Source organism: Emys orbicularis, chromosome 1, assembly GCF_028017835.1.
Source record: "Emys orbicularis isolate rEmyOrb1 chromosome 1, rEmyOrb1.hap1, whole genome shotgun sequence".
In the NCBI taxonomy this organism is placed as follows: Eukaryota; Metazoa; Chordata; order Testudines; family Emydidae; genus Emys; species Emys orbicularis.
In genome coordinates this window covers 39718865-39729536 of record NC_088683.1, presented here as the reverse complement: position 1 = coordinate 39729536, position 10672 = coordinate 39718865, and positions in this window count along the sequence as shown.

Below are 10672 nucleotides of genomic sequence, written 5' to 3'. Positions count from 1 at the left end.
GAATTTCAGACTAGCCTCCAATCCTAGGTTTGAACTCCCTGCAAATCTGGCACTGGTCGTTCGTGTGTGCCTCTTCCAAGAGCTTAAGGCAGCTGTTGTGTGGGTCGCTTACTGTCATAGGCCTGGAGCAAGAAGCACACAGCTTGAAACCCTGTGACTGGTACCAAGAACAGAAAAAAAAATGAGGAAACAACAAGTCCAAATATTTTTTAAAATAGAACTAAAACTTACTAACTATCCTAACACTAAGAACTACACTGTAGATATATACAGTCGAACCAAAGAGTTACAAACACCTTGGGAATGGAGGTTGTTCATAACTCTGAAACATTCATAACTCTGATTTTTTTCTAGAAAGGCTGGCTGAACTCACTGAGCTGTTCTTGTATTATTCAAGTGTGTGAGAATATGTGTGCGTATTAAGAAAAAACAAAACAACACACTTTCTCCAAATGTTCTAATTTTAACATTTATGATGGCATAACTCAAAAGCTATGGAAGACAGAAAACTCAGAACATGCCCAGTTTCTTAGCCACTGTTGAGAGATGAACAATTGCCCAAGTTTTATACGCTGCGCTCCCAAGGGACATATGTATGTTCTCACCATAATAAAGGAGATGGGGGTCAGAGTCCTTGAACCAGACACATGAACAGCTCAGTGAGTTCAGCCAGCCTTTCTAGAAAAGTTTTAGTTCCTTGCCTCAGTCCCATGAAATGGGGCTGGGTTACAAAAGTCAGTCATGTGGCAGCAATCAAAATCATTTGACTCAAGTGGCTACTGTTGCAGTCATACCCCCAACTTCTGACTGCTGCTAATCTAAAAGGCCTGCACTATACCATTACCTCGGGGACAAGGATACATCCTTTTTTAAAAAACAACTGAGAATTTTCAGGATATTCATTCTTTAAAGATGGAAATTAAAAACCTGCTAACAGATCAGCGTAGCCGTTTGTGAATAAGGTTTTCATGGAGAAAAATCTATCTATTATAAAAGAGTTTATTTTGCTTTGTTTTATTTAAGTGTACCACTTTCAAAAGTGTAATTAATCCTCCCACCTCCCCTCCTCAGCTCCCAATTAGATGCTCAAAGTTATATGTTATTGCATATCAACAATACTCCTGGGAGACAGATGCTACTGCCTGTGGCCTTGCAGCAGTCAATACACCAAGCTGTGCTATAATTATTCCAGAGCACATTCCACACTTTCTATTTATTGTTCAAAGCTGAGAATCAATGGCTTGCTCATTGTTTTCCTTTCTTCTCCCATCCCTTGATTTCATACTCCCTTTTATTCTCTTAATGCTGAACACTTGCCCCTGTTTGCAACCCCTCTACAAAAGTTAAGTGCTCAGCATTGGCCCAGTAAGAAGAGAAAGTCCATCCTGGATCCTCTCAATGCTGATTTGGCTCTGTTACCATAGTCTGATGACTGCTGCTTCTTCATTAAATAAGACCCAACAAACTCCAGTTACGAGGAACAGATCAACCATTTGTGGTACAAATGGAGTGTTTCCTCCTCACTGCTGTTAGCTTTTGCTCATGCTCACTATCCATTTGACAGATGTCTGGAGCCAGTTCCTGCCAGGTCTCCCACTGTTAACAGAACTAACTAGTAGTCTTCATGACACTCCTGTGAGATAGCTAAGTATTATAATGGCACAGTGTTAGTCAGAGCTTAAAGTGGTGCTAATACCAGATGTGTCATTGCCCAATGATGGAAATTCATTTGTTCATAACAAGCTTATTTTCGTACATTTACAATGCTTCTTGCAAATGAATGACCCATTTCAGACACAGCTTTATGGTCTCTGTATTTTTTAAGCCAGATCTGTGATCCTGCAACAACTAGTCTGATTTAAAGTGTGGTTCTACTTTAAAAAGTGACTTTGCAAAAATAGGGTTTTCTTACCTAGCAGACCTCCCTGCTCTGTATTTGGAGCTACAACTGTGTACTTTAGTGACAAAAGTAAGATTGCATTGCTTTTTACTTCTGTTAGCATAGCAGAGCCACCTCAGATGAACTGAATTCTGTTCCAGCTCACACATCATTAACAATTATTAATATAGTTCCAACTGCAGGCCATTGGGAAGCCCTGCTATCTGCAGATTATGCATGCAGCCACAAGCCTATGCCTGTGCCATCATACCACTTTCAGTAGAATGGTACAGGTGTAGCAGAGGGCATAATTTGAAGAGGACTGTAGGGTCACAGAGGTGTAACTGAGTACTGCAGATCATAGAATCATAGAATATCAGGGTTGGAAGGGACCTCAGGAGGTCATCTAGTCCAACCCCCTGCTCAAAGCAGGACCAATTCCCAACTAAATCATCCCAGCCAGGGCTTTCTCAAGCCGGGCCTTAAAAACCTCCAAGGAAGGAGACTCCACCACCTCACTAGGTAACGCATTCCAGTGCTTCACCACCTTCCTAGTGAAATAGTGTTTCCTAATATCCAACCTAGACCTCCCCCACTGCAACTTGAGACCATTGCTCCTTGTTCTGTCATCTGCCGCCATTGAGAACAGCCGAGTTCCATCCTCTTTGGAACCCCCCTTCAGGTAGTTGTAGGCTGCTATCAAATACCCCCTCATTCTTCTCTTCTGGAGACTAAACAATCCCAGTTCCCTCAGCCTCTCCTCATAAGTCATGCACTCCAGACCCCTAATCATTTTTGTTGCCCTCCGCTGGACTCTTTCCAATTTTTCCACATCCTTCTTGTAGTGTGGGGCCCAAAACTGGACAATGTACTCCAGATGAGGCCTCACCAATGTCGAATAAAGGGGAACGATCACGTCCCTCGATCTGCTGGCAATGCCCCTACTTATACAGCCCAAAATGCCGTTAGCCTTCTTGGCAACAAGAGCACACTGTTGACTCATATCCAGCTTCTCGTCCACTGTGACCCCTAGGTCCTTTTCTGCAGAACTGCTACCTAGCCATTCGGTCCCTAGTCTGTAGCTGTGCATGGGATTCTTCCGTCCTAAGTGCAGGACTCTGCACTTGTCCTTGTTGAACCTCATCAGGTTTCTTTTGGCCCAATCCTCTAATTTGTCTAGGTCCCTCTGTATCCGATCCCTACCCTCTAGTGTATCTACCACGCCTCCTAGTTTAGTGTCATCGGCAAACTTGCTGAGAGTGCAGTCCACTCCATCCTCCAGATCATTAATAAAGATATTAAACAAAACCGGCCCCAGGACCGACCCTTGGGGCACTCCGCTTAAAACTGGCTGCCAACTAGACATGGAGCCATTGATCACTACCCGTTGAGCCCGACGATCTAGCCAGCTTTCTATTCACCTTAGAGTCCATTCATCCAGCCCATACTTCTTTAACTTGGCGGCAAGAATACTGTGGGAGACCGTATCAAAAGCTTTGCTAAAGTCAAGGAATAACACGTCCACTGCTTTCCCCTCATCCACAGAGCCAGTTATCTCATCATAGAAGGCAATTAGGTTAGTCAGGCACGACTTCCCCTTGGTGAATCTATGCTGACTGTTCCTGATCACTTTCCTCTCCTCTAAGTGTTTCATAATTGATTCCTTGAGGACCTGCTCCATGATTTTTCCAGGGACTGAGGTGAGGCTGACTGGCCTGTAGTTCCCCGGATCCTCCTTCTTCCCTTTTTTAAAGATGGGCACTACATTAGCCTTTTTCCAGTCATCCGGGACCTCCCCCGATCGCCATGAGTTTTCAAAAATAATGGCTAATGGCTCTGCAATCTCATCCGCCAACTCCTTTAGCACCCTCGGATGCAGTGCATCCGGTCCCATGGACTTGTGCATGTCCAGTTTTTCTAAATAGTCCCGAGCCACTTCTTTCTCCACAGAGGGCTGGTCACCTTCTCCCCATATTGTGCTGCCCAGTGCAGCAGTCTGGGAGCTGACTCTTGTTTGTGAAGACAGAGGCAAAAAAATCATTGAGTACATTAGCTTTTTCCACATCCTCAGTCACTAGGTTGCCTCCCTCATTCAGTAAGGGGCCCACACTTTCCTTGACTTTCTTCTTGTTGCTAACATACCTGAAGAAACCCTTCTTGTTACTCTTAACATCTCTTGCTAGCTGCAACTCCAAGTGTGATTTGGCCTTCCTGATTTCACTCCTGCATGCCTGAGCAATATTTTTATACACCTCCCTGGTCATTTGTCCAATCTTCCACTTCTTGTAAGCTTCTTTTTTGCGTTTAAGATCAGCAAGGATTTCACTGTTTAGCCAAGCTGGTCACCTGCCATATTTACTATTCTTTCTACACATCGGGATGGTTTGTTCCTGCAACCGCAATAAGGATTCTTTAAAATACAGCCAGCTCTCCTGGACCCCTTTGCCCTTCACGTTATTCTCCCAGGGGATCCTGCCCATCTGTTCCCTGAGGGAGTCAAAGTCTGCTTTTCTGAAGTCCAGGGTCCGTATTCTGCTGCTCTCCTTTCTTCCTTGTGTCAGGATCCTGAACTCGACCATCTCATGGTCACTGCCTCCCAGGTTCCCATCCACTTTTGCTTCCCCTACTAATTCTTCCCTGTTTGTGAGCAGCAGGTCAAGAAAAGCTCTGTCCCTAGTTGGTTCCTCCAGCACTTGCACCAGGAAATTGTCCCCTACACTTTCCAAAAACTTCCTGGATTGTCTGTGCACCGCTGTATTGCTCTCCCAGCAGATATCAGGGTGATTAAAGTCTCCCATGAGAACCAGGGCCTGCGATCTAGCAACTTCTGCTAGTTGCCAGAAGAAAGCCTCGTCCACCTCATCCCCCTGGTCTGGTGGTCTATAGCAGACTCCGACCACGACATCACCCTTCTTGCTCACACTTCTCAACTTTATCCAGAGACACTCAGGTTTTTCTGCAGTTTCATACCGGAGCTCTGAGCAGTCATACTCCTCTCTTACATACAACGCAACTCCCCCACCTTTTCTGCCCTGCCTGTCCTTCCTGAACAGTTTATATCCATCCATGATAGTACTCCAGTCATGTGAGTTATCCCACCAAGTCTCTGTTATTCCAATCGCATCATAGTTCCCTGACTGTGCCAGGACTTCCAGTTCTCCCTGCTTGTTTCCCAGGCTTCTTGCATTTGTGTATAGGCACTTAAGATAACTCATTGATCATCCCTCTTTCTCAGTATGAGACAGGAGTCCTCCCCTCTTGCGCTCTCCTGCTCGTGCTTCCTCCCAGGATTCCATTTCCCCACTTACCTCAGGGTTTTGGTCTCTTTCCCCCGGTGAACCTAGTTTAAAGCCCTCCTCACTAGGTTAGCCAGCCTGCTGGCGAAGATGCTCTTCCCTCTCTTCGTTAGGTGGAGCCCGTCCCTGCCCAGCACTCCTCCTTCTTGGAACACCATCCCATGGTCGAAGAATCCAAAGCCTTCTCTCCGACACCACCTGCGTAGCCATTCGTTGACTTCCACGATTCGACGGTCTCTACCTAGGCCTTTTCCTTGCACAGGGAGGATGGACGAGAACACCACTTGCACCTCAAACTCCTTTATCCTTCTTCCCAGAGCCACGTAGTCTGCAGTGATCCGCTCAAGGTCATTCTTGGCAGTATCATTGGTGCCCACGTGGAGAAGCAGGAAGGGGTAGCGATCCGAGGGCTTGATGCGTCTCGGCAGTCTCTCCGTCACATCGTGTATCCTAGCTCCTGGCAAGCAGCAGACCTCTCGGTTTTCCCGGTTGGGGAGGCAGATAGATGACTCAGTCCCCCTGAGGAGGGAGTCCCCGACCACCACCACCCTCCTCCTCCTCTTGGGAGTGGTGGTCGTGGAACCCCCATCCCTAGGACAGTGCATCTTTTGCCTGCCAATCGGTGGAGTCTCCTTCTGCTCCCTTCCCTCAGATGGGTCATCTACTCCACTCTCAGCATTAGTACCTGTAGAGAGAACATGGAAACGATTGCTCACCTGTATCTCCATTGCTGGTACATGGACGCTCCTCTTTCTCCTTCTGGAGGTCACATGCTGCCAAACGTCTTCATCATCCGTCTGTCCCTGCTGCGCCTGCTCTGAATCTTCAGAACATTGTGGCCGTAGAAGCATCTCCTGACGTCTGTCCAGGAAATCTTCATTTTCCCTTATGCAACGCAGAGTCAATACTCGTTTCTCCAGACCTCGAACCTTCTCTTCCAATATGGAGACCAGCTTGCACTTTGTACAGACAAAGTCGCTTCTGTCCTGTGGAAGAAAGACAAACATGGCACAACCTGTGCAGGTTACAACAGCTGATCGCTCACCTTCCATATCACCTTCCTCTTAAGAGCTTCCTCAGCTGTTGCAAGAACTACTCAGAGAAACCTGCAGATGAAAGCCTCAGTGAGCTCTCCCCAGGCAAACTCCCTCTGTTAGCCTCTGCTGTTCGCCGCTCAGCTGGTTCGCTGCTGACTGCCCTTATATACCAGTCAGGCCCACTCAAGGCCCACCTGGAACAAAGCACTCCCAATTCACACTTTTCAAACAAACAAGCAAGCAATCAAGCACACGGTCAAACTGACAAACTGTCCCAGCAACAGACACTCAGATACTCACCAAAACAGCCCCCCTAATGCAGCACTTACCTCCTCTCGGACAGCTCCCAGGCAAACTCCCTCTGTTAGCCTCTGCTGTTCGCCGCTCTTTATTGCAAATGATGGTACAGATGCCAAAACCCACGTACCTTTATTTTCAGATTCCAGGTTAAGTTTGCAGAACAGACATTTTTATTTTTCAGCTGTGGACATTTGACATGAAATCAGTGAAAAAACAGTGTGGAACCCTGTGATGCAGTATTTTTGAAACAGTTACTTTTCAAAGTAGAACCATATTTCAAACCTTTATTTTGGTTAATGAACCATGCACATCAACCCTTCTCCCCCCTCCCCTGCACAAAAAAAATAAATAAATCCCTTCTAAAAGCCATCTGCTGAGTGCTTAAAAAAGATATTGACAGCATCTGATCTCAGTTACTCTGGTGTGAATTCACAGAAATAATATGGAGACAGCCACTATATTCAGTAGAGCTATTCTGAATTTGGACAGGGTAACTATGATCAAAATCAGGATCCTATTTTTGTTCCTTCACTAGTGATACTACAGTACAGTTTATTAATGCTTATTTTTTCAGAAGCCACTCTAAGTAACTAACTTGTCACTAAGCAAAATTCTGAGGCCAGGTGTCTAAATCTTTTAGTATGTTTTATTAAATCAGAGGATTTAAATATGTATCTCGTTTAGTTCTTTGAAAACCTGTTTATTATAATTATAACCTTGTTTTTCAGTTTTGAAAAATTTTGAGACAAATGTTCAGGAAGTTTCTGGAAATTAATAAGAAAAAGTCTGGTTTTAATATTCTTTCATTGTTATTTAAACTTAACACAGAATTAACCTTACAATGAAGCTTTATAGTAACTTTCATTTTTAGTAGGTCTCTTGAGCAGACCTAAGAAAGTGCATCTAAACCAATAAAACCTGATTCAGGAGCTTATGGGCTCATTTGCATCCTGGCCAGAACATCAATCAATAGCTTTCATTTTGTTTAAAGGCCAGGGGCCAAATTAGAGTTTGAAAAGTCCTTGTAAAACCTTTGGGTAATTTTGAGATTGAGTCTAATGAAAGATTAATGAATACAGGCATCCATTTCCAGCCCATCTATTTACATATGACTTCCACCTTCAGTCCTGCTGAGTGGTAATCAAAGTGAATCAGTTTGTTTCTGCAGATAGTGCTGACTAGCTAAGAATAGCTTATACTACCATAGCAGCCATTATAATTCTTTTCTACGGGATATTAGAAGTCTGTAAAGTCAAATGGGTCATGGTCTGGCTGCAGTGGGTGCCATTAAAATCTGGATATTTACCACCCACCAGAAAATTTACTGCAGTATTTGAAGTATTTCCCATTTTGAGTATAGGGATTATTGTTAATACCAACTTGTAGCAAACATTCACATATAATGGTTCCTTGAGCTAAAAACTTAGAGGAAATTTCCATCCAGTATCCACAAATCATATTTCCAAACTAAACAGAGGAGCTTGTTTGGATACATGATTTTTCTTACAGGGACCATTGCAATAAAAATAGGCCTTAATGCGTTTGTTTCAGTGCAGTGTGGGTGGTAAAATAGTTATCTTATGTTAATATAGCTTTAGCTTTTTATCCAGCGATTTGATCAATGGAGGAAAAATAGGTCCATTTCCATTACTGATCCATTGTTTACTTTTATGAAACACACTTTCTTTTTAAAGACAGGAACATTCAAAGCACTCCCACTCCACAGTTCTGTATCAATTCTGAAAGCTAGTTTGTTTGCTCCCATATGCAAGGCAGGTATCTTGTAGGAAAATTTGGTTCTTCCGTTCACAAAAAGACTGAGATATCTTCATTTAATGAAAGTCATTAGACATTCCATCTTGCTATAAATATACTATGAAATCTGTGCTTTGCATACATTATGCAGCACTAAAGTTAACTTAGGCTTCATAGAAGCCTGCCTCTCAGTTTCTTCCCATAAATCCTTTTGTTGAGGAGGTGATACTTTACAAGACACTGGCTCCAGAAACTAGTGGGAAGCCCTTGCTTTTTGGTCTATTGATCCCAGTAACCTTTTGTACTTTCCAACAGCCATTTACATTTCAATAATAAATATTCCTTCTCCTTGAGTCATTTAAAAATGATAAGTATCACTAAGTGCTAATAACAATGAGTGTCCAGGATATATGCTCCCCTGACCCCTGTAAGTCTAAACAAATAAATAAAACACATGCCTACTTTGTCCCCATCACTTTCACCAAGGTGTTTGTAAGTAAATCTGAACTGTTATGCAATCATTTGTTTTATTTCAAGCTGGCTACAGGACATGCAATGCCTCCTGTTGTCAATGCAAGGTCATCAGTTTCACAAGGGTAGGGTGATGCCTTGTACACCTGCTAACTATATAAAAGTTATTCTCTTCTATCAGCATAGGGTACTAATGGGAGGAGTCACTAAAGTCAGACAGATGAAGTCAGACTGTCTTTTTTCCATGCTACAGAAAACTCATTCTCTACATGGGCATCAGGATTCAGCACACAAATTCTAAAGACTAGAGGTTCTTGACTATTTTATGTTAATTTCCTTAACAGAGATCTTAGAAGAAATCAATTTAAGTTACCTTCCTGTTGTGTATTCAACAAGGAAGTGATATCCTGATCATCCCTATTTTGTCTCTGAAAAGTCTTTGACCTCTTTTAGCCTTTGCTCAACCCTTATCCTACCATCCTATCAAAGTTTACAGCCTGATTGTTGATTTGAACGCATGTGAATTTTAGATGGTCTGCATTGTGCTCAAGGGGAAAAAATCACTGTCTTAACTGGGGGAGTACATAAAATATTCACTAGTGTGTGTGTACCATTGCCCTTTACTGGGTTATGTATGCCAAGTTTGTTGTGTTTAACCATCTCCAGGTTAAGCTAATGGAGTTACGCATGTGTTTGTAAAGTGCCTAGTGCAATGGAGTCCTGATCCATGACTGGAGTTCCTAGGAACTAACTCACTACAAGGATAAATAATAATTAGTTCGGCAAATAGAAGTAGGTATTTTTAGAGCTAAGGTCCCGACTATGGATCCCAAAGGTGTCTCTGACTACTGAAGGTAAGTAACAAGCATGAATAAGGGCTTAGAAAATTAAATTAGTGAACAGCTGATCTTTGTCAAAACAAAAAAGGAGTTATAAGAGGATTATATTCAAAAAATCAAGAAGCACATAGGGATGGGTTCATTACAGTGATTGTGGGTAACTGTTCATTTTTAACAAATATTTGTTATTTGGCTATTGAATAGATCTAGTGATAATGATCATTTAACATCTGTAGAAAATGTGCATAAAAATGTCTTTTGATATAAACAAAGATTTCCATGTTTTTTTACGAGATATCAAACCAATCATCTCCACACCATTCAGCCTGAGCAACTGGAGGCTTGTGTCTGGAAGCAAGGTCTCCCCTATGCCACATGAGTGCCCTAACGGCCAGGCTATTATGGGGTGGGTAGTGGGGGTGGGGGTGTCTGATTGACCAGAAATTCCATCCTGCACTTGAGGAACTCTCCCAACAAAAGTTTAGTCAAAACCAAAAAGTTTTGGTTTTGATTAAGAGACATTTTCTGACGAAAAATGTTTTGTCGAAAAATTCCAGACCAACTCTAGTAGCAGTGCGCTTTCAGCCTCACATCTCCCAAGCCTATCCCCAGGCACAGAAGTGCAGGGAGGCCAGACCGAGCTGAGCTCTGCATCCATTATTTAGGGAGAGTAAACCACCTGCAGCACCTACTTAAATCCTGCTCCTTGTGTGCATATGAGTTCTGCAGCCAGAGAACCCTCCACAATCATGGATGAAGGGGCAGAATTTGTGTCGAAAGGCTGAATCCTGATGCCACTGAAGTCATTGGCAAAATTTCCACTGAATACCATTTACTAGGTTTTGTGTAAAAAAGTGGTAACTTAATAATTATCTCCCAAGATTTTTAGGGAAATAAAGCAATTCATTCTAATTAATGCAGAATCACTGCAATCTACATTCACCATGTGAGACTCCCTAAAACCTACCTGTATGGCCACATAGAAAGATAGAAATGTAGGACTGGAAGGGACCTTGATAGATCATTTAGTCCAGTCCCCTGCACTGAGGCAGGATGAAGTATTATAGACCATCCCTGATGGGTGTTTATTTAACC